General features: G+C 41.2%; 2 long non-coding RNA genes across 8 annotated transcripts in view; one reads left to right on the top strand and one right to left on the bottom strand.

The window, feature by feature from the left end:
- LOC147799566 (uncharacterized) overlaps positions 1-4,676 on the top strand; it is a 33,628-nt gene extending 28,952 nt beyond the window's left edge. For all 7 annotated transcript variants that reach the window (XR_015424810.1, XR_015424809.1, XR_015424813.1 and 4 more), the window contains 2 exons: positions 778-857; positions 3,484-4,676. This is a non-coding gene — a long non-coding RNA (uncharacterized LOC147799566). The remainder of the gene's footprint in view (positions 1-777; positions 858-3,483) is intronic.
- The window catches only part of LOC110985482 (uncharacterized), a 44,759-nt gene extending 19,931 nt beyond the window's left edge, over positions 1-24,828 (bottom strand). The window contains exons 1-4 of the long non-coding RNA XR_002598997.2: positions 24,747-24,828; positions 21,149-21,259; positions 14,066-14,160; positions 5,739-5,805 (exon numbers count right to left, since the gene is read on the bottom strand). This is a non-coding gene — a long non-coding RNA (uncharacterized LOC110985482). The remainder of the gene's footprint in view (positions 1-5,738; positions 5,806-14,065; positions 14,161-21,148; positions 21,260-24,746) is intronic.
- Between the last annotated feature and the right edge of the window lie 293 nt (positions 24,829-25,121).

Genomic DNA, 25,121 nt, shown 5'->3' with positions numbered 1-25,121 from the left:
ATTTAGAAAGATTTCAGGTTCTCTACAGTTCCTTTTTATTCATTTACTCCAAGCCGTTTACTTGCTTTTTAGAAATTTCTGGGTTTCATGCTTCCTGCTTTTTAAAAAGTTTTGACATTTTTTTCCCTTTTCGCCCAAACTTGCTCATTCACTCGCCCACCTCCCGACCCGCCAAAACGTTTTTTGATATAGTTATCTGAACCTTACAGCATTCATGGTTACCAAATGTGTCAACTGCAAAAGTAGGGCTTTGCTGGCAGGATTGAGCATGTCCAGTCACCTCTTCCACCAGTCAAATTCAAATTTGACCTGCTTAGCTAATGAGGGCTCTCAAGCTGGTTGCACACAATGCTTTGGCACTGTCCTTTCTTCTGGTCTATGGCATGTTATGTAATAAGACCCAGGTCTGCAATAGTCAGAAAGCAGTATCCAAAAAGCCAACACATTTCTGTAGTGCATCATGGAAGGAAAAAGACATGTACATGTACACATGTACCCCAATATGTACCTGGTGTTTGATCTGAACTGAGCGGATAGAAAAGCTTAACACTGACAAATTGCCTTCCTGGTTTGTATATTTACCCTCTCAATTTATTGGAAACTGCTAAATTACTGTACATGCATTTCAAATGTAAATCTTTAACAGTCTTTTATACATGTATTTTGCGTCTTTTTAATGAAAATTGTGTTGACAGTTTTACATTTGGTTGTGATTGCATACGTCAGTCTCAAAACATCATGTATAATTCCCTTCATTTTTTTTAAATTGCTTTTTAGAACCCCAAGAGTGCCTAGCACAGCCAAAGCAGTCTACCCTCATTATGCAGCCATCAACGGAGGTCTGGGAACCAGAAGAGGTCAGCATGCACCTGCTCCACTTCGCTACGCGTTCTAGTGGCCATTAGGGAACACAGCGCAGGTTGGTGGGCTGCATCAATGTTACATTGGTTGTACTTGTGACCAGTGGAGCAATGAAATCAGGAAGGTCAGAAAGGGGTGAGTTGTTATCAAGTCATTTTCTTCTTGTCTCAAGAGTGTTTCATGTCACTTCATACATGTACATGTACTGTAGTTACATGGATCCATGCAGATTTAGGCTAATTTTCATGAGCACCACCCAAAAAAGCTACAGCAGCAATGCCAAAAAAGAAAAAGAGGGAAACTTTGTCAGTTTCCGTTGTCAGTTCACCATTTTCGTGCTGCGGATCTTGGCTGCTAATTTTATATAACCCATCCAAAAATTCAGCAGTAATTAAACACACAAAAGAAAATAAGGGGCACAAAGCACTGCGTAAATTGTCTATTTTAGTCCATTTATTCACATTTTAAATCTTGGCACTGCAAACATGTACATGTGTGATTTGTGGTTATCAAATCTCAGGTTATTTGGGTCAGTTTAAAGTTACATTTTCATCATAGCGCAAAGTCACAAGTCAAGCTTTATGTTGGTATGTTTTTACCTCCAGTGCTTTTTAAGGCTTAACATTCAAAGTTTTGCTTTTTCAATAAGTGATTACGATAGCCAACCAATGTAATAACGGTAATTACATGTGCGAGATTTTAAGAGCCCTAAGCAGTCCACTTCATTCAAGCTAACTAATTTAGAAATCCTATTCCGATAAGTTCCAAACCTGCAACTTTTCAAAAGTCAGCAAACCAAACTTGAAGCAAATTATTATCAATTATTTTTGGTACGATTCACTTGATGTTTGCTAATTACTGGAGATACTTCTGGCTTAATTGAATTTCTCCACTCAAAATGTTTAAACAATTCTGACGGCATTTATGTTACACAAAATTAGGGTCTCAACAAAATCCAATGATTGGAGGTAATGGAACAGATAATTGTATTTCTTGAAGTTCAACATTACCTGTTTAGGTCAAACACTTAAAATTACACTCATGTAAGGCTTGACTTTTAACTTTGTTTTGGTATGAAACATGACTTAAAAGTGACCAATAAGACCTGTTATTTGACCTCCAAGGTGACAGGAAACTTTCTTGAGACTTGAAGAAAATGACAAGATAACGACTCTTCCCTTTTTTGTCTTCCTTAATTCATTGTTCCTCTTGTTGCAAGTACCACCAATGCAACATTGATGCACCCTCAACTTCTGTGATGTGTTCCCAATGGACACTGGAACTGAGGGGGGATGGGTCGCGCTGCGCAGGGGTGGGTCGCGCTGCGTGGGGGAGGGTGGGTTGCACTGCGCGGGGGTGGGTCGCAGCGCGTGGGGGAGGGTGGGTCGCGCTGCGCGGGGGTGGGTCGCGCTGCGTGGGGGGAGGGGGTGGGTTGCGCTGCGCGGGGGTGGGTCGCAGCGCATGGGGGAGGGTGGGTCGCGGCGCGTGGGGGTGGGTCGCGGGGAGTTGGGGTGGGTCGCGGCGCGTGGGGGGGGGGGTCGCGGTGCGTGGGGGTGGGTCGCGGGGAGTTGGGGTGGGTCGCGGCGCGTTGGGGTGGGTCGCGGGGAGTTGGGGTGGGTTGCCGCGCGTTGGGGTGGGTGGGTTGAGCTGCGCGGAGGTGGGTTGCACTGCGCGTGGGTCACGTCGGGGAGGCTGAAACATGGGGGGCTGGGTGTGCGTCATGCAAGAAAAAGTCAGCACTTTGTTATATAAATAAAGAAAACAAGTAATCTCCTTTTTTCAAACCACCCTCCCCCACGCGCCGCGACCCTCCACCCACGCGCTGCGACCCACCCCCACGCGCCGAGACCCACCCCAACGCGCGGCAACCCACCCCAACTCCCCGCGACCCACCCCAACGCGCCGCGACCCACCCCCACTCCCCGCCACCCCCCCCCACGCACCGCGACCCACCCCCACGCGCCGCAACCCACCCCAACTCCCCGCGACCCACCCCCACGCGCCGCGACCCACCCCCACGCGCCGCGACCCACCCCAACTCCCCGCGACCCACCCCCACGCGCCGCGACCCACCCCCACGCGCCGCGACCCACCCCAGTTCCAATGTCCATTGGGAACACAACACAGAAGTTGAGGGTGCATCATGTTGCATTGGTGGTACTTGCAACAAGAGGAACAACGAATTAAGGAAGACAAAAAAGGGAAGAGTCGTTATCTTGTCATTTTCTTCAAGTTTCAAGAAAGTTTCATGTCATTGTGGAGGTCAAATATCAGGTCTTGTTGGTCACTTCCAAGTCACGTTTCATACCACAACAAAGTTAAAAGTCAAGCCTTACGTCAGTGTAGTTTTATTTCAAGTGTTTAAAATTGGCCAAGCAATGTCAAACTCCAAGGAATTATATGTTTTTTTGCTGTACAGTTTAAAGAGTTTTGAATTTTGAATTATGTTGATGAGGTCCTAACATTCATTTAATATTTAGTGTCGTCAAAATCCTTGAAATTGTGGGGATGAAATTTCAAGTAAGAAGCCAAAAGTATCTCCACAAAACATTTGTCACAGTAATTTGTTTTCCACTTTGTTCTGCCGACTTAAAAATTTGTATTTTTCTATTCCAACTGCAGATTGTGAAGGAAGAGACAAGATGGACCTTTGAGCATCTCAGAGTACTAACTCATTGCCAAAATGAAATTAATAAAGTTTTACGGCTTTTAAAAATCTTTTTATTCACAGTTTCTGATGAGTTTGATTAAAAAACTTGATAAACTACGATTTGAGGGCCACAAGTTTATTGTTGATGTCTTGGGTAACTATTTGACAAAGTAAAATGTGAATGCAAAGCCTTAAGAATAATTTGGACTGTTGAAGTAGGACCTCATCAATGCATGTACCATGCAATGATCAGAAGAAATTCAGTAACCTCTGAACTGTACAGCTAAGTGTATTCCTTGAAGTTCTGTCGACTCTAAACACTTGAAGTAAAAACACACCAACATAAAGCTTGATTGTGACTTTGCTATGATGTGAAACTTGACTTTAAACTGACCCCAAAACCTGAGATTTGATAACCACAAATCACACATGTACATGTTTGCAGCGCCAGTAAATAAATTGATCCAAATAAATTAACAACTCATACAGCGTTTTGTGTTTTTCTGCTGCTAAATTTTTGATGGGTTATGAAAACAAGCAGCCAGGATCTGCAACGCAAAGCTTTGAAAATGGTATATATAAACTGACAGCAAAAACTGGCAAATTTACCCTCTTCTGTTTTCAGTGGTGTGCGTGAAAATTAACCAACATCGGCAAAGGTCCTTGCATCTACATGTACATGTATGAAGTGACATGAAACATTCTTGAAACAAGAAGAAAATGACTTGATAACAACTCACCCCTTTCTGACCTTCCTGAATTCATTGCTCCACCGGTCACAAGTACAACCAATGTAACATTGATGCAGCCCACCAACCTGCGCTGTGTTCCTTAATGGCCACTAGAACGCGTAGCGAAGTGGAGCAGGTGCACGCTGACGTCTTCTGGTTCCAGACCTCCGTTGATGGTAGCACAATGAGGGTAGACTGCTTTGGCTGTGCTAGGCACTCTTGGAATTCTGAAAGCAAGTTTAAAAATTGAAGGGTTTTGAGACTGAAGTATGCAATCACTACGTGTACCAAATGTTAAACTTGTAAAGAGTTTTACACTTTCATTAGAGTGACACAGAAGATGTATAAAACTATTAAAGATTTACATTTGAAATGCATGTACAGTAATTTGGCAGTTTCCAATAAATTGAGAGGGTAAATATACAAACCAGGAAGGCAATTTGTCAGTGTTCAAGCTTTTCTATCGGCTCAGTTCAGATCAAACACCAGGTACATATTGGGATACATGTACATGTCTTTTTCCTTCCTCCATGATGCACTACAGAAATGTGTTGGCTTTTTGGATGCTGCTTTCTGACTATTGAAGACCTGGGTCTTATTACATAACAAGTCATAGACCAGAAGAAAGGACAGTGCCAAAGCATTGTGTGCAACCAGCTTGATAGCCCTCATTAGCCATGCAGGTCAAATTTGAATTTGAGTAGTGGAAGAGGTGACTGGACATGCTCAATCCTGCCAGCAAAGCCCTACTTTTGCAGTTGACACATTTGGTAACCGTGAATGCTGTAAGGTTCAGATAACTATATCAAAAAACGTTTTGGCGGGTCGGGTGGTGGGCGAGTGAGTGAACTAGTTGGGATGAAAAGGGAAAAGCCTAAAAAAAAAATTTGAATAAAAAAAATGGCAGGAAACAAAAACAAGCACATTTCTTGGTGCAGGGAAAAGTTACCTTTTGGGGAAAGGAATTTAAAAAACATACAGAACCAACATCTTTCAAAATTTCCAAAATTAAGGCCTTCCATAGAAATCACATAGCATCCTCGCTGAATTACATGTAAATGCAACAAGGTATTCTGACCAATTCTTAAGTTCTGCAGATCACAGGGATGAGATTAGGGGATGAAGAAAAATTCACAAACTATGCAAAAGGTTGTTTGAATCACATGACAAATACTCAGTCGTTTGGTGGTCTTGAGAATGACGTGAAATCTTTTTTGGCTGCTTATGGAGTTTTAACGCTGAACACAAAAGGAGAAAAGCTATCACTTGAGTATAATGCTGATAATGACAAACACAACCGGGTGAGTCTGAATTTCAGAAAGCCAGATTTCTGAAGTGTTAGCTATATGTACCTATTGCCTACAACCCTGTGGCCCGGGTTCAAATCCCACCCAGGTCAACATGAGGACACCCAAGGTCGACATGCACTGAAGCAAACAAAACCTTTTTAAATTGGCCAGAAAATCTTGCGCTGTAAATAGAACGAAAGAGCTTACCTTTTCAAAGTCCAAGAACTCTTGTCCAAAATAGAGAGTAGCCCTTCTGCAGGTGTCTACCACCAACCTGAGGGAGAATCAAAGTAATAATCATGCAATTAGTTTAATTGTGGGCAAGAAATAAGCTTCCTTGTACCGGTTCATTGTGCTGCATCTTCATGAATCTATCCCGAGTACAAACAATTCAGAGTTTATAGGCCTTCAAAGATGCAACCCAAATAAACCAGCAATTCAGAGTTTATAGGCCTTCAAAGATGCAACCCAAATAAACCAGCAATTCATAGTTTGTAGGCCTTCAAAGATGCTACCCAAATAAACCAACAATCTACATGTATCGGTTCCAAAAAGTGACATCACACGCAGTCTTTGAATGATTTTAACAGAAAACTGGAAGATGATACATTAATCTGAAACTTCATTATTTCACTTTGCTTCTAAAGGTACTTCAACAAATTCATCTAGGTGAATCTGATTTGGCATGATAGCTAGGGCTGAAAATCTGAATTGGCAACAAAAGACCCTGCATTCATTAGAAGCAAAAAGTCAAATGTTAATGTTTAGCAACATCCGATATGTTTCTTTCTTTAACATAAAACAGGCAGTGGAAATAAGACTGTGAACTAGTCCCCAGTTGTTATTAAGACTGCTGATATCAACATTGACCAGTGCCATGAATTGCCAAAAAATGTCAAAACATTCACTTTGTCGCCAACTGTATGCAAAAATTGTTAGACTTTTTGATCTTGTTGCAATCCTCGTCCATCTGTGTTGCACAAACTGGTCTTGTATCCTATGCACATACATGTACATGTACACTTTTCACAATGTATGTCAACAGACCATGCTTAACTGAGATTAATGGAAGGAGCACAAGCCATCGGACACTGATCAGCGTCTCATCAAAGTTTGACATTGAAAACTTCAAGTAAAAGTATCACAATTTTTCAGTAAAATTTTCTGCTAGTTCATTCCAAAGGAAGCTCTTTCTCTTTTAGTGTACTGTATCTCCACAGTGCTTCCTTCTATCACCCGAAGATCTGGCCTTCTGTTAACCGGGCCCTTGTTCATAGGGCACACTGGTACATGTACACGTACTAGTACCATACGTGTCTGAAAGGGAACATCTCACCCAAGAACTCCATCACATCACCACAGTGCTGCATCAGAATGATACAAGTCAAGCCAAAATCAAGATGCAAGACTGAAGATCCAACCCCCATCTGAAGGGTCACATACCGGGTACATGTACATGTACGTACACCCAAAGCCAACAACAGGCATGAGTAGGTAGGGCCCCTACATGTAGTTCTGCCACCCTCCCCTACAGGCAGTAAACCAGCACTTCCTATCACATCCAGCGTATCTTCCACAAGCATGATATTCAATTGTACCCTTGAAGATGCAGAACCTGCTGGCCTCACACAAGGACCAGCCTAACCCACAGCACAAGTCAGGGGTGTACAAGATCCCTTACAAGTACCAGCGAGACTAGCATCTGTTATGACTACATTGTACGCTACTTATTATGTATGCGTAAGTTCAATAGGTCACAATGTACATGTGTATTACATTTTAAATGAGCACGATCAGCATATTTGTCGCGTGATTCCATGCCTCAATCTGTCCTGAAAATATTAAACTGGTGATGAATGCTGGATCCGTAAATGCCAATATTGTGATATTCACAGGTCAGCGATTTCACTCGTACTGGTCGCATACTGTACATATATTACAGTCCTTTGACCAGTTCACTAATAAATTTGGGTTTATGTGCGCATGTGCATAAATAGAATGTGGAGGCAACAAGCTTGAGCAGCCCATTCTAAATGTACAGGGGCACATATTTGGTAAATCCTCTCAAATCATTATACATGTACATGCAGCTATTACTTTCTGGTCTAAAAGGATTAATTGGTACATGTAAAATAGTCTTTGCTACATGTATCTCCCTGAGCGCAAGAGGTTAGAAGAAATTATGGTAACAGGCCTCCTTTCTGACCATTTCCAATTAAACAGTTTTGGACTTCAGTGTCTGATTTCTTTCGCTCTCTTGTGCTTCGATCGAAATTGTTTAATATTTAATTTTGCTCTCTAAAAATCCTCTCACACTAGAAATTAGTAGCTATAATGTTTATAGAGGGTTTTGTGAAGACATAAGTACAGAAAATTACAGAAGCTGAAGAAAATTCTGTGGAAATTTGTGCCCCTGTACATTTTCAGCGGTCTGCTTAAGCTCACTGCTTCCACTGACTATTTATTCGCATGCGCACATACATGTAACTTAGAATTTATAAGTGAACTGATCTACTGCAATATAAATTTTTAGAAACTGTTTTGATCACTTTTTCTGCACTTTCGTGACAAGTTATGCCATTGTTTGCCACATGCATACAGTGAGTGACTACGGCACACTGTTAGTCATGATATCTGCTATGCCCACTCTACATGCACATGTACCTCCATTTGAAGCATAAAGGAGCACTGACAGCTTTCGGTATCGCATGGGAAAAATGGATCAAACGTTTCAAAGGAGCGATGATAGGATTCAACATCACCACAGGTGAGAGAAAGTGAATATTGCTTCTACACTACGGTGGTGAGCAATTGCAAACCATTAACTTGGACACACACTCAGATGTACATGTACAAGTACATGTAAGTGATGCGAGTGATTTTGAAAAAACTAAAGAGACATTGACAAATCGCTTTATCCCAAAGTGGAATCCCAAACATGAAACAATCCTCTTTAGGTGTCTAACACAGAATCCTGATGAAAGTGTTGATCAATTCTGCACTCGACTTTGAGAAGTGTGAATTTTCTGACCCCAATCGTGAACTCTTGACACAGATACATGTAATAACTGGGTGCACATCATAAAAACCACACCGTAAATCACTTGAGAAGCCACACACCCTGTCAAAGATACATGCATTAGAGCTTGCTGGATCTCTTGAACTGTCAGAGAAAAGGGCTGATAACGTTGAAACCCCAATCGAAATCCGCCAGACAGTGCACAAAATCTCAAAGAAACCACCTCGCAGTGCTCACAAGGGTAAATTTCCCCATCACGACAGTGGAGCCCGGGCATAAAACAATGCAAAGCCCCAAGTACTGTACATGTTCTAGTATGTCACAACTGTGGGGGACAATACCCCCAATATCGAGAAAGCCTTGCTAATGGCAAAGAGTGCACTTCATACGCTAAGCTCAACCACTTCTCCTCCGTATGCCAATCTAGCAAATGCAAACAGGACTCACAACACAAATCCCAGACAGTGAGAAATGTGGATGAGGACAATTCCTCATCTGATGAAGAATACATCTGTTACAGTTGATACCAGTACTTCCTCCAATACGCTTTGAACCTCAGTTAGGACCAAAGGTATCAACAGGTGCCTGTCTAACACATCAACACACCCCATTCAACAGCATCTGTCTTTGCAGACCACTGAAACTAGAGAAAACCAGTGTACATCTCTATCAATACCATTCAGATGAGCTGCTGCCCATTTCTGGTCAATTGTCACCACTCCTTGAAACAGGAAAACGCTTTGCAACAGTCAATGTCTTTGTTGTTGACATCTAAGCTGCATGTCTCCTTGGCCTTCAATCAGCTCAAGACCAGAGACTCATCATGATCAATGACCCAGTCAAAAACATCACTGACAACAGCAAAGACTTCACCAAGTCAGCTTTGTTTGCCCCATGTATTGACAAACTCAAAGGAGTTCTGGTAAATCTCCACATTGACGAACCTGTGTCTCCTGTCACTCAATGCTATCGCTAGGCACCATCCCATCTGCGAAAACAAATTGAAAAACACTTCCAAGATCTTGAGGATCAGGCGTCCTCCAGTCACTGCAGTCCCTAAACCACATAACCCAAATGACATCCGCCTACGCATTGACATGAGGGCTGAAAACAAAGCAATAAAGTGAGAATTAGGCTTGGGCGGTATTGCCTTTTTCGATACCGCAGTATCCATGAAAAAAATACCACGGTATTTACTAATAATGACGTCATCAAAAAGCAGCAGCGATGCTGACATTCAATGGCAAACCACAAACAACACTAGGGGCCAGCATAAAGGGTTTTTAACGCCACAGAGCCCCCTGAACTTGATAACTATTATAATTTATCTGTCCATTTGATGTCAAATAAATATTATTTATGTGAAAGCATTTTTTAAAAAAGGGACGGTGTTGTAAATACCGCTTTGTTGCCCCACGATTCCTATATCTGTGTGGTCACTCGTACGGTTTCAAAATCTGCACATGTACTACAGTCAAGCTGGTATTCGCTGAGACAGTGTGTTATTGTAATGATTACGTTTGGGTCACCAGTGACTGCTCCTCTTAGCTGCGCCCTAACACGGCGTGTGTGCAATGGTAAGGTGGCTTTCAGAAAACTGCAACGTGGCAGTCAACTCATTACGAAATCGGTTGTAAAAGAATTCCCATTACAACAACCATAAATCTGTGGTCCCGGTGAAAACGTGCATATTTCTATGGGGAGAAAATACTGTATGTTACAGCAAAATAGCATTGTAAGAAATTCCTGGTACAACGAAAGGTTTTCGTGACTCCGTTGCCTGAAAAACCATTGTTGACGACCCATTCATAAAACGTTTGCGAATCGCGGTAGTGAAAACACGTGCGCAGTGCACCACGCTGGTTCCCGCCGGGCCGAACCCTTGCCAATGAAGGCATGATGGAAATGCGGCAACCAGTCATTGTACAGGTTCTGCAAAAAAAAAGGCTTGTACGTTCCACTACATCAAATGCAGCTCTATAGTTGCAAGTCAAAAATAAAGTGCCATCACCAATTTTTCTGCAGGTTCATTCACAAATATTCATCTCATGTCTATGTTTGTGTTTTCTGTGTTCATGAATTTAATTTGAGGTTGTACTGCTTGCACTCAAGCGAGTGTGCTTCCACAAAATTTCCAGTCGCGCAACACAAGGCTTATCACCCACCCCTCCATGTGCATCACGCACGCTTACAACGCGATATACAGACATCGTTTGCCAGATTCCTGTCGTCATGACACGCAAAGTGCACGATTAAAAAATCCATGATATTTTACATTGATTACACAAACGCCAAAACAAAAATTCCCATCCCATTTCCAATAAACTGATAAAATACGCCCCAAATAAGTTCACAAGACTTTTCTCGTATCTCAAGAGTCCAACTAATCGCCCAACACTGAATTATTCATATTGCTACAAAAAGATCTAGCGTGCCCGCCAATGAGACTGTGCATTTTCATGACGTAATTTGGCAAGACACAGCTATCCAATCGTAGTACTCGTTCATGACATTATGCATCTCCCGCGACCATCTCGCGCGCGGGCGACCGCACCGCAGTGGGCGAGTGAACTTGGACTACCAATCAATTGTGTCATGCAGCTTGTGTCAAAAATCAAAAGAGAGGCGAAAAATTAAACCAAAAAATGTCTCTCCGTGACACAATTTGTGTTGGAAAGACTACATGTACATGTACATGTACTTACAAGGATGGGGGCTTTAGTTGATGAGCCTTCACATTATTGCAGGTACATGTACATGTACATGTACATCCAGGCCTACATGTACATGTGCACGCAGGTTAGTTACTGTTGGCTACGTCGTCATCCATGGCGATTGAAAGTCTTTTAAAATCCCTGGATTGATGCTTTCACATGTATTTGCTTTTTTTAAATTTCACATGCACATTAAACATGTCCTCTGACAGTGAAGTTTATTATTCTAAACACATCACAAGGTATTTAATTAATCATAACCGAGAGATCTTTTTTATCAACCACATTGTCCTAATTTAATTCCGGAAAAAACTGAAATACAAGCAGTGACAAGTGGGGAATCATGTTTTTGCTTCTCTTTTCGTGTGGTTGAAACGAATGTGAGAACAATAATAAAGATCGTTGATTGCCGTGAATGTCGAACAGATGTAGATTTATGGAATCATTTTATAGTTTATAACACACATTCCTGGCTTCGGTTAGATAGATTTTCACAGAATACTTGTACCTGTTGTATATGAAGGACAAAAAAGACCCAAAGAGAGCACAAGGCTAGCACAAGCAGCATTCAAATTTTCTGATCTGCCAATAAAAATCTTCGGAAAATAAAGTCCAGTGCGTACATGGAAGACCAGCTGATTTTTAATTCCCAACATGAAGGGCTGTGATACATGTACATGTATACATGTGCCAGTGAGTAATACAAGAAGCACTGCTTACAAGCTATTCCAAAACCGCAAACTCTGCGGCGGCAATAGGGAAACAAAACCTTTTGACAGGCAGGTTGATGGCTGCATGCTGAAGTATCACGTTACGTCTTATCTCCTCACCAAAAGAGACAATACAAACATGATGCTGGATGATTTAAACCACAAAGGATGCAGTCACTGTTGTGGATATAATTGTCTGCTTTCATCTTATGAGGGTTGTGGGAACATTCTGAACAAATTAGCCAGAATACCGCGGTATTGAAGTTCAATACCGAATTAGTCGGTATTCCGGTATTCATAGATTGTTAGTCGGTACTGTTCGGTATTAAAAAAAGTGGTATCCGGTAATACCGAAATACCGCTCAAGCCAAGTGAGAATGGCACCTACATGTATTACCACCTATGGATAAATTCAGAGCTACACCGTACACTGTAAGCTAAATGGCTAAGCTACACGTACATGGCTCACGATCCTATTCCAAACTGGATCTTCCTTCTGGATACCATCAGCGAGAATTGGCGCCAGACAGTCAGTACGGTATATGTACATCATGACCTTTGTGACACATGTTGGACTCAAGTGATACTTAAGACCCAATATCTCTTCACCCAGGGAAGTCTTCTAAAACGCTATCCGACAAACCATTGAAGGCATAGCAGGTGTGCTCAATGTCTCAACCAACATTCTGATATATTGTACATGGAAGGCCTCAACCACTGACGAGCACAACAAAAGGCTAAACATTCTTCTAGACACCTGCAAAAGAAAGGCGGAGAGGAGAAGTGCCAATTTGCTCAATCTCGCGTACAACTGTACACTTCTTTGGACTTGTCTTCAGTGGATATGGCGTCTCCCCAGACCTGTGAAAAGCCAGTGCCCTTCAGAGTCCAACAGAAGCCCACAGCCTCCTTGATATGGCAAGCTATGGCTCATGTTTCATACTTCTAAACCATTACTGAGCCCCTTCACACACTTACTGAGAAAGACACAAAGTCTGAGTGGAACTCAATAAACGTTGAAGCTCTCCAAAAACTCAAAGACTCACTCACACTTGAAGCTGTCGGTGCACACTTTGACCCAGCCAAAGAAACAGAAGTACATGTACATGTATGAGTTGATGCTACGGGTAGACCCGTTGGCCTCAGCGCAATGTTAACACAAACTGGCAAACAGGGACTAAACAAGGTGTTCAGCTATGCCAGTTGCGCCCTGACACCCACTAAACAAATCACTTGAAGGATTGGCCAAGTGTTCACAGTCGTCACTCACAAACCACTTATTCCCTTACTCAGTAAACCTCTGGCAAATCCATCTCCATGTACACAGAACTGGCTGCTCAAACTGCAGTCACACATGTACCGGTACATGTACGGTACCCTGTCCGTTGTCCACCATGCTGGAAAGGACAACCCCGCAGGCTACCGTACTCGTACTTAATTGTCCAGACACCCTAACTCAAACAGTGAGATTGAAAGTCTCTCAATGGAAGCTGATGATTTTGTTCACGTAGTTGTGCACCATTTCACTCCCAAGGCTCTCACATTTGACGAAATCCACCATGAAATAGACAAAGACCATGCTCTCCAAATAATCATACAAGCATATCACGATGGACTATGGTTCAAACTCAAAGAGAACTACATGCACATGTACATGTATAATGCTTTCTGGGTAACTGGAGACAGTATCAGTCACAAAGAGTGGTGTACCAGTAAGGTACATGTAGTCCTGTGAGAGCAACGCTTGAACATAATTCCTGCTAGTTTTCAACAGCACATTCTCCAGCTCGCCCACAGCAGTCATCAGGGAATATCAAAAAACATGTGAAAACCGATAATGATCCTCATTCAACAGTGTGGAGTTCAAAACATTCCCTCTTGGATTTTGCCACAGAAAGATCATCCCCCACTGGCCAGGAGCCAACGGTCAAGCAGAAGACTTCATGACAAATCCGAAGAAAGCTGTCGGTTGTGCAGAAGCTCCAGGAAGACCGTGGAAACAAGAACTACATGTATTTCAGTCAGAAACATGCACCGAAGTACACAAAGTGGCCACAAAGCTTGTAGTGTTTAGAACATACAGTATCTTACCTGTTTGGCAAATCCAAGAACTCTTGTTTGAAGTGGACGTGACAATAATGGCATCCCTTCTGTAGGCATCTTCCATGGCAGTGTCTCTCATCAGCCTGAGGGAGAATCAGAGAAACAATCCCTACAATTATCCAGGTTTGATTGTATATGTACATGTATGTGGGTAATTCCAGAAATTAGGGGGCCAAAAGTGTGACATTTTCGTGTCCCTGCTACATCTGACCTTTATTATTTGACACGGAAATATCACTGGAATTGATTTCAAACTATTACTTTTTGTTTGGCCGGTAATTTGCACTAATTCATCACTCTTGGAAATTAGAAAATGTGTTCTGAACTTACAAAATCATATGTCAGATGTGACAGGGACACACACAGAAATGGACCCCTAATTTCTGGAATTACCCGTATGCATTCATGTACAGGGCAGATAAAGACATGTGCTGGTGCGTTGTTCACGATGTACACCGTACATGTACATGTCAGCTTCCACAGCTTCCTGTGCTGCACCTTCACGCATCTTACAAAGAACTGAAGATTCAGCTGGAAATATATCCCAAAGAATTCTTTGAGTCAGGGTTTAATTCAAACCAACATGTACTTGTACCGGTATTAGCCTAGGCACCAGTTTTTAGCTAAATTTATCTTGTATTTCCGTGAAATCTGTTTAACACTCTGCACACTCAGAAAAAGTTGAACAGTGTCTTTTAAACTTGAATACCCCTGTACATTGTAAATTGAAAGACCCAAAGCAACAGAGACATGTACATGTAACTACATGTAGAAATTATATTCAGTCCTCCAAAACTGCCACTGGAATGGGTCAGAAAGATGAAAAGTACAAATGAACAATGTATGTACATACATGTACATGTGTCCGTACGTACATACATGTACATTAAACGTGCTGCATGCTTTGCAAACAAATCCATGACGTAAAGAAATTATTCTGCCAAGAGTGGATGTAAAATTCTTTTCCAACGTTAGTGACGTACAGATTTCCAGTATGCCTTGCAGATTTCCAATAATTATGTAGTCATGTGACCAGTACTTTTGATCACTAGAGGGCGCACACACAACAAAGCCATGATGGGACCAACTCAGAAGTCAGGCATGCTTTTGCAAACAAAACCATGACGTAAAGAAATTATTTTTCCAAGAGTGGATGTAACATTCTTTTCCAACATTAGAAACTCAGAAAATAGAAACAAAGTGCATGCAATGGGAGTGCCTTGTACAGTACATGTAGTCACATGTACTTGTACACACTGCTACTACATGTACATGTATTTGTTTGTTACTACACTACTTCACTCTTGATTGTTGAACACGATTTGAAAACAGTGTGAGGATCTTTTGGTCTGGAACCCAGACACCAACACATCAAGATCCCAATCGCTTCTTTTTTCAGTCAACTTTGGGCAACCTTGTTTGGACTTGGAGTTTGGAAATTCAAATAACAGAAAATTCAGCATCTAAGATTTTGAAATATTTGGCTTCTCCCAAGAGCAGACAAATGCCAGTGTTTCAGCAAAATCCTCGCAAGATTCACAGGCAGCAACATCTACGCCAGACATCGCAGTCAAATCTACAGCTGCTGAGCAACCTGAGTCTCATTCACCCCAAGCACAGCCGAGTCACAAGCTGGATGTTCCTCTCCCTCGTCTAGGAGAATTTGACGGCACAAAGTCATGGGAGGGCTTCGTCCGACCACTGATGGGTCTCGCTAAGGCTTGCCGCTGGACTGAAGAAGAAAAGCTGTTCTGGCTTTTGAGCAGTCTGCAAGGAAAGGCAGCCGAGTATGTTTCCCAGCAACTTGATCCTGAAGCCATCAAGTCCTTCGACATCTTGATGGAGGAGCTTGGCAAGCAGTTTGGCGAATGACAACTGCCAAACTACAGCATCACTCAGCTTGAAGCTAGGAAACATCAGCCCAAGGAGAAGCTGACAAGGAGAAGCTGAGATTGTTGCCAACATTCACCGTTGTGTCTTCTGTGGCTACCCAACAGCAGATCCAGTTACTATGGAGAACATCGCTCTTCGCCATTTTCTGAAAGGCCTCTCTGACCAGCAGGTAGCAGTTTCGGTCGGCATGACAAACACCAAGTCCCTCAAGGAGGCTACAACGGCAGTCGAAAATTTCCTGAGCCTCCGTGACACCATGAGCTCTGGAAATTCACATTGTGTGAAGACTGTGCAAGCAGCTCCTGAGAATGGCAGCGTGTTTGTCACCACAAAGCAGTTTCGACAGTTCCAGGACAACCTCGACCTATGACTGAATGGAATCGTCAAACGGAGCAAAAACAAACCCGTTAACAGCCAGAAACTCACCAAGCCCGTGGAAGCCAGAATCCTGCCAAACCTGCTGAAGCCAAACAGCAGAAAACCAATGACGTCACTTGTTTCAAGTGTGGCGAGCCTGGCCACTTTGCGAACAAGTGCCCTGAAACAACGGCTTCTTTAAAAGAGGTTGTCATCATACAGCCGGGAAACTAACAAGGACCGTGCCGCCCGGCCTGGCATCGGTCTGTTCCAATGAACAGAATACTATCCAATTAGGAAGACAGCAAATGCAAGGTATGTCTGTGTTTTTACAAGTGCAAATGTGCGGCACACCAAGTGAACTATTAGTTGACACAGAAGCGGCGGTGACCATAACATCATCAGCACTTTTCAGCCAAATACCCACTGAAAAGTGCCCTGAACTCAAACCCCTGCGCAAAGATACAAACTGGAAACCGCAAACAAAGAACTTATTCCCACTGAAGGTGTTGCTACAGTTGACATCTTGATTGGTGGACAGCACTATTGATGGGATGCAACTGTCGCCTACGTTAGTGATGAGGGCATCCTCGGCTTTGGCTTTCTGTACCACTATGACTGCGTACTGCAAGCTCGCCACAGCATGAGAAATGAAAATATGTTTGTTTGAACATCCAGGTCTGAATTAGAACATGTTTACTTTCTTTGCGGTGCGTGGTTTTCTATGATGTTATTGTTTGGATATTACTTAACACAGGTGGGATTATATAGGACTATAGTGGCATGATCTTTCATTTACATCAGTTGTGGTACAGGCGCAACACTACCTTTTCCTTGCCAATATGTTACACGAAGATGCAACCCAAGATCCGTCACCTTCTGCCCCGGCAACCCAAAGCAGACTTACAAGACATTTTAGCAGTTTTTGCATCCTCATTTGACGAAAAATTAAGAAAAACGAGGTCTGGTTTCAAAGAGCTATACAACAAGGCTACAAATTCTCTGGTGGAGAAGATTGAGGACACATCAAAAACAAAATGGCAGTTTCAGTTTAACCTTAAGCTTAGCCATTCGGGAATAAATGGTTCACTCCATACTTGGATTAGGAGTAGGACATTTCTTACACAGATATATCTCAACAAGTTGTCCTACAGGTTGAAACTTCATCTTCCCTTCATGTGCATGTAACATCTGGCGTCCCACAAGGTATTTTTGCTATACATGTACATGTACGTGAATGACATCTCAAATGGATTTTACATCGAAAGTACATGTACGTCTATTCGCAGACGACTGTATCCTTAACAGACAGACAGAAAACCATGGCAAATGAAGTTCAAAAGTCTAAATGTTACACCATGCAAATTACCCACATACCGGTAAAGAAGCCAATTCTGGAAGATTACAAGTTGGGGGGATACGACACTACAAGCTGTAACCTACCACACTTAAATGTACATGTACTTAGGAGTCGGGACTCAACAACAAATAATGCTGGGCAACTCAGACTGAAAGTATTACAGCAAAAGCTAACCAAATTCTAGGTCTGTCTACAGTAGCTGTTCTTCTGAAGTAATAGCGAGGGCTTATAAAACACTAGTCAGGCCTCGTCTAGAGTACTGTTCATCAGTCTGGGATCCCCGTCATAAGAAACATAAATTACAGCTGGAAGGGGTTCAACAAGGATCTGCCTGATTTGTCCTCAACAACAACACTGAGGGAGAGTGTCACCAAAATGCTGTCCCAACTGGAATGGAAACCCTTGGAACATTGTAGAGCAGCCCAGAGATGACCCTCCTCTACAAATCTGTCAACAAAATCGTTGCCATCAATACCGACTGTACATGTACATGTACCAGGCCAAACCAAACCATTCAACAAGACAACAGGTACATGTAGCAATCTCTTTCATCAAACCATCTGCACACAAAGACTGCTACAAGTTCTCATTATTCCCAAGAACTTTTGCAGAATGGAATAAATTACCACCGGCAATAGGTCACGCACCAAGCACTGCAATTTTCAAGTCACAACCTCAGTCTCTTAACAATAGGCCATAAATAGCCACCTGGGGCAAAAATGTCTACATGTAGTTTATTCATAAATTGGTTGACTGATTGGCTAAAAAAAAAAATCCAGCAGAAAAGTCGCGCAATTCATCATTCTGCCCCCCCTAAAAAATCAACTTTCTAAGCCGTCGTCAGCCAGGAATTGACGTTTGGAGCAAAATGAACAGCGCCCTCTACTTTTGAGATATGTAGAGTACTTTTAATATGTGATTGTTGCCGATGACGTCAGGCTCAACGCTCAGTGTCATCGCATTTGCTTGTATGCCATCGGCTTCAATGTAACTGTGTGATCTTTTTGTGCAAAGTCAAGTCATAATTTGAGGGATATTACACAGCTTAGGTGGAATTTAAACTGAATAGTCGAGAAATGTAGCTTTTTTGTCAGGGGTAATGTCAATTATTGATCCCAACGAAAGCTGGAGGGTCAAGAGATATTTTTGCAACAGTTGTAATGTAATAAAGGAACCAAACAATGACATTCCTAACAGCTTATGCTTATCTTGAACTGAGTGTTGTGTCATGGCCTAGAATAGCGGATAAGAGAGTTTTTCAAATCGCCTAGCGATTGGCCAACTTGGGATATTTGATTTGGAACTCAGCTCTTCAATTGTGAAATATTTCAACACGTTTTGTGTGGTTTTTATTTCAATAGAAAAGTTGATTGAATCTTTTGGCAAAGACCTCTGAAAAATATGGTAAACACTAAAAATTAAAAATGTGTTTTTCTATGCAGATAAAAATCATGACAGAACAGTATTCGCTGATGTCTGGGTCAGGTAGGGTTTTTAACTACTGTGTTCTGCTCAGTCACTTTGTGGTTACATGATAACACATCCCGTCTTTGTGTGGAAATTTACTAGAGATGAAAGATCACAGATTTAAGGATATCAAAACAGTACACCGTTCATTGTCATCAGTGCCAACCTCACATTCAAAATCTGTGACCTGGAACTGAATCCAGCCCAGGCCAACATGAGCAGCTTGATTTACATGTAAGCCCTAACTTGATCCTACATGGACTCTTCCCAGAACATTAAAATGTACCGTTCATGTATCCACGGTTTTACTCCCACCTCCAGAACTGAAGATTTATCGTCTACTCCCTGCACTTTTCTTCAGGCTCGTGAATAATAGTCCAGAGGGTGCTTTAGAGAAAGCGTTGGTTTATTATCAGAAGTACTGTACAATGTAAGCAGTAACAAGACTTGTGTTTGTTACATAGCAAACACAGAGCTGTTTTGGAAATTTTTCTTTGAGTCTTTGAATAAAAAAAAAGAAAAGAGTGGAAAAAAGGTGACTAGACGGGCATCGAACCCAGTGCTCTTAAAGTACATGTACCGGTATGTCTGCAGGAAGCGTAAATTGCCATGGGATCTTGCACTGACTGGATGTCACCCTCTAGTTCCAATATCCAGGTAAAGCATTACAACTGTGCAATAAGCAGTTACATGTATCTTGAGTGAATGCACGCACTGTACATGACTGTAGATGTACGTGTACACTGTATGTACAGTACACACACAGAAGACAGCGTTATGGGTGTGCATTGATTTTATTTGAGTGAAAGGCTACTAAATGTTATGGTATTTTTGTCATCGCCAGGTCACGTACACGTATGTAAATGTATGTGAAAAAAAAGCTACATGTTCATATATTAACGCCTTGGACATTTGACGTCAATGTTTATTTTTTTAATTGATTGGTATTTCAAGACTGAAAATGTCAGGATTGATTTGTCAGTGATTTTTGAAAAATTAAAGGTCTTTTCATGGTAACTTCCAGTCTAATGATCATCAGCTTCAAACATCACACATGTGTTCTTTGAGTAAAGGTCATCATACAGTAAATGATCAGATTTACCAATTTTCAAGTTTTAATTACAGCAAACTGAGCCAGAGACATCTATTGAAAATGCATGTTTGACATTTTTCAACCTGCTGCTAGAGGGCGGTGGAGAATTTCATGAAGTCAATGCTCAAAGTTTCGAAGAATAATCTCTTGCTTGAGACTAACACTGTTAATAAGCAAGTTCGTATTTACATGTACAGTGTACATGTACAGTATTACAAATTTAAATGATAAGGCACTTCCGGTTTCGATGGGAAGCAACAGTCATGTGATTTTACTTACATGTACAAGAGAAAAATGAAGACCTACATGTAAATTTTCTAATTGATTTTCTCTGGATTTTCAAGATTAAAATGATGTAAATTGACACCCACAGGTAATGACATCATGAATCATGATGACATCAAGGTTTGGCATACATGTACCGGTAGATTTCCAAATACTAGTCCAAATACCGGTACCTCCCAGGTTTGAAGGGAATCAGGTTTTAAAAAGGCCAAAAGCAGCATGTAGAATGGGCCTGTTTTATGTTAAATGGGTTAAAAGTGGAAAAAAAATAAAATAAAAAAATTAAAGTTTTAAGAAGAACAATAGCTGTTTCGGCTATTGCCCTCAACAGCTAATTAAGACAAACAAGAGCTGTTTAAGCCGTTTCTAAAAAACAGCTAATAAGAAATGCCTCATCAAGTGTTTGACGGCCTTACTACTTTTCAGTGCATACTTACTCCAGGAGTATTCGACCAAAACATTTTTTAAATGCCTCACATTATGAAAATGAATGCTTTATTAACAACCATAAAAGGATTTCTCATTTCCAAATTTAGTTCGGTCAGAACAATGCAACACTGTGATCAAAACCAGTATTACTACTCAGTCTACTAACACTGTATTACTGGTAACTTACAGATGTACTAGAATGTAAAATCTTCCATCTTGACAAGTCCAAGAACTCTTGTTCCAAGATGGACAGAGCACCCTTCTACAGGCATCCATGTAGGCACCTCTTCTCGTCAACCTGAGGGAGAATCAGATAACAAACATGACTTTATTGAGTTTTTTAAAATGCTCCTAATCGTGGGGTAGATCTCAAGCTGGGACCAGACCGTTGTTCCGTGCACGCCACAATTAATGTTGCCAAGCACTTGGAGCCGGCCATATGCACATAAATAAAATGCCATGGTCATCACAATTACTTGTTAAATAAAATTGAAATGCAAGGATTCAATTTACAAAAAAAGTCCATCAACATCGAACAAAAACAAGCCATTGATCGATCAGACTGAAAGGAATAAACACTTCGTAAACTTTGCCAGGAATCATTAGTGGTTCTAGAACATTTAGATTTGCATAAATTCTGTTAGTATTTTTGGTTCGATATCATATCCCAAAGTGAATGTTGTTTATCTTGCTGTGGTTAGTGGTTAAAGGTGTCCAGGTATAAGGACATCCTTAACTCTGAAATTTATGGAAGATAAAAATTTATGGCAATTTCCTTGTGTTGGAAAGTTTGCATGTCGAGACTTGAAATGAAGTCATGCAACTTCTCTTTAATTACATTTTCCGTAAAGACAGAATTGACTTGGGACCAAGTTGACTTTTATATCAATGTCCAAAATTTCACTATTTAAGGGCTATAAATATCTCCCACACTGTACCGAAAAGGTTTAAGTTATTTTTATCATGTTGCAGGAAAAAAGGAGAAAAACATGCAAATCCCAGTAAAAGTGAATGAAGAGTTGCCCCTTTGGCCAGACGTGAGTGCAATAAATGGAACAACCTCCGACCGCGAGAATATCAAAATGTTTCTTATGACATCCTCTCCAAGATCAGGTCAAAAAGAAAACAGAAAAAATACATGTAGCCCTAGGCCAGTTTAAAAATCTACAAGCCTGCCTAGCTAGGGCTACATGTAGGTCTATTTTCTTCATTTGCTCTCCTTCTTGGACTGGAGTTGTGTAAATTGCATAGAATCATGCTGCATTTGGCACGGCAAAGGGTACAAAGTGGGTCACAAAGGTACATGTATAACCCTCACAATGTATGCCCAACTTAGTGGCCAAATTCCAGACAACATGACTTGTGGTTGCACTACACCAAATACGCGCCCAAGGCCCCATTGAAAATAGTGCAAAATCGTACCAAATAGCGCCACCTGTTGACTCTTGGGAAGTGGTTGGCCTCTGGTTTTTCACTGGAAATTCAAGAGTATGGCTAGAAGTTCGTTTTTTTATTTCAATTTTATCAGGGTTAGCCACGCGATATCTCTATGATCCCTCCTGATTATGGCATGTCTTCTTGTAAAAACACTGTGGGATCACAAAATGTTAATGAGCTCGAGCGCAGAAATCCAACGATTTGCTGGAATGTGCCCTTGTCCGTCGTCACCATTGATAATGGAGATCAATGGTCGTCACACTTTAAAGTCACTTCGCTCCATTTCCACGTTGCCACATTTCCACTTCACCCCGTCGGTGCTTGAGCTGTTTGCCTCTCTAAAAGTGGGGAGCTCGGAGAGGGGTTTCCAAAAGGGCATGGAGGTTAACTCATTCACTCACTGTTAGCTACGTTGGTGAAATGAATAGTTGGACTTGTATTGGGTTTACTGACATGTATTTCTCACCCAATGTTTCAAAGCGATACCAAATGATGTGAAGCTGTGAATTTAGGCCTACATGAAGTTACACAACTCATTGGATTAACGAATGAAACAAAAATGAATGTTTCCCCAAATGTCCTAAGTCCTCCTCCTCTTCTATTTAAAATTTTCATTCAAGAAATTTCAGAGTTTGAATTACTTTTGGGTAACAAACAGAACCAGGTACTGATAGGCTTATTAAAAAAACAATGAACCTAAATCGTACGATCTGTGCTTCATCTCTGGCGATTATTTGATTCTGGTGAATAAGTACATGTACATGCATGCAACCTACATGTATGGTCAAAATAGGCCTTGTCTATAAAGTAAATTGAACATTTGCCTTTGCAAGCTGTCTGAAGCGGAACCTCTGACTTGGCTAGGTACTGTACGATGGGTTACTCTATTATCGTGGTAGTTATCACATTTCCTGATCGAAATAAAGATTGCTGCTCACTTTCCTGAATTATCCTATCCTTGCTATTGTTTAACTCTTACTTTTTAACTTGATTCATAAAATTTCGTTTGTGGTACAATTTATTTTCCTCTACAATAGCTCAGAAAATCTATGCGCGCACTGTATGCCAGTGGAGGTGGAGTCTCTATTATCACGGTATCCAGAAATGGTTTCGACAGCCTTTAAAGCACTCTGTTTATAAAAGAATAAAGATAAATAGAATGATTTTGTTTTTAGAGGAACCAAATAGCCTCAGTTTGTGATAATGTTCCATTTTACTTGTAACTGACTCCAATTTTCCAGTCCCCTCCTTAAAGATGCCAAACGCCGAGAGAACGAGATGGGAACCATTGCACTGCCTCACCTTGTTAAAGGAACCAAGAAAAGAATTTTTCTAGAATCACTTTTTTGTATCTCTGTGCTCTTCTTCCTTGTATGAAGACTGTTTGACATCGTTTTAGAGTCAAGCAGAGGAAAGAAAGATGGCAACCCCATACATTGCGAAAACTTTTCGTTTTCCTGCAAGAATCTGGAAGCAAATTTGTTTTTTTTAATTATTCTGTGGCAAGTGTTAGAGTCTCTAAAATATAATAAAACCACTTATAAAATATGTAGAAGTTATTTTGAAGTTGTTAACAGGTTAACACTTTGTTGACGCTACTTAGTAGGCTTAATATGTGTGTTGACGCTTGCTGACGCCAAATAGCATGACCGCTCATTTTGTCTACAAAAAATACAGAGCATTTTCGCAGTTAAAACAGGCCTATGCCTTAAGGGTTTTAAACACCTTTGGCAATTCTGAAATTGACTTAATGGGAACCTACATGTAGCAATTGATATCCAAGGGCAGGGTGGCATTAGAACTGTACAAATAACTGTTCAAGAGATAAACGGTAGGTCATGACAGACACGATCAAGGAGAAATTACGAATTTTGGAGAAATTACGAATTTCGGAAAAATTGCATCTTTTATTTATTAAAATTTATCAAAACTTTTTTCCGGAAACATGTAGAATTTTTCTCTCTGTTCCAATAAAACCTAGTAGGCCTATCCTCAGGCCATAAATTATTGATTAGGCCTAGGCCCCCTACCTGGGCGAATATCGCTGATTGGGAAATCACTGGCAATGAAAAATTCAAGCCTCTGTCACGTTTGTTCAACTAAAAGAAAAACATGAAAGATTTCGGTGGGGATGGGGCGAAGTGGAAACGGGGCGAAGTGGAAACGGGGCGAAGTGACCAAGACGACACCCGTCATCATGCCCGTCGTCACCATGCGGACTTAAGTTTGCAAGTTTGTACATGATTTTTATTGCCAATATAAGACACTTACCCCTTGAAAACAGATTCTTTTTCAAAATAAGGAATGTATGGTTTTCAAACTATTAAAACTGTTCCTTTTTAACTCACGTTTTCCTGCATTCCTGGAAAATCCACGAAAGACCAGATTCCGAAATGTCAATTTTTGTCCTTTCAAAATGGCGCGCGTGACTTTTTTTTACAGCGCCCTCTATCGACTGTATCTACTACGCCCTCTAACAACCATCCAAACACAGCCCTTTCTTGAAAAATCGACTTAAACTTGTTTTATTCCTCCGTGTTTCGTTAAATTTTTAAATCAACTAAAACTAAAAAAAAAAAGTAAATAAAACACTCAGAACTTAATACATGAAGTAAAAGCAATTTTAGATTTTTGTACCAAGTCTCTTGGAACTTGAAAACCGTAACAGATTTTGTCTTTTTCAAAACCAAATTTATTCAGAAAATTCTTTTTCCAACTCAAAA

The sequence above is a fragment of the Acanthaster planci genome, linkage group LG03, assembly GCF_054643075.1.
Source record: "Acanthaster planci isolate LZ-2023a linkage group LG03, COTS_SCS, whole genome shotgun sequence".
NCBI lineage: Eukaryota > Metazoa > Echinodermata > Asteroidea > Valvatida > Acanthasteridae > Acanthaster > Acanthaster planci.
This window is presented reverse-complemented; position numbering and strand designations above follow the sequence as displayed.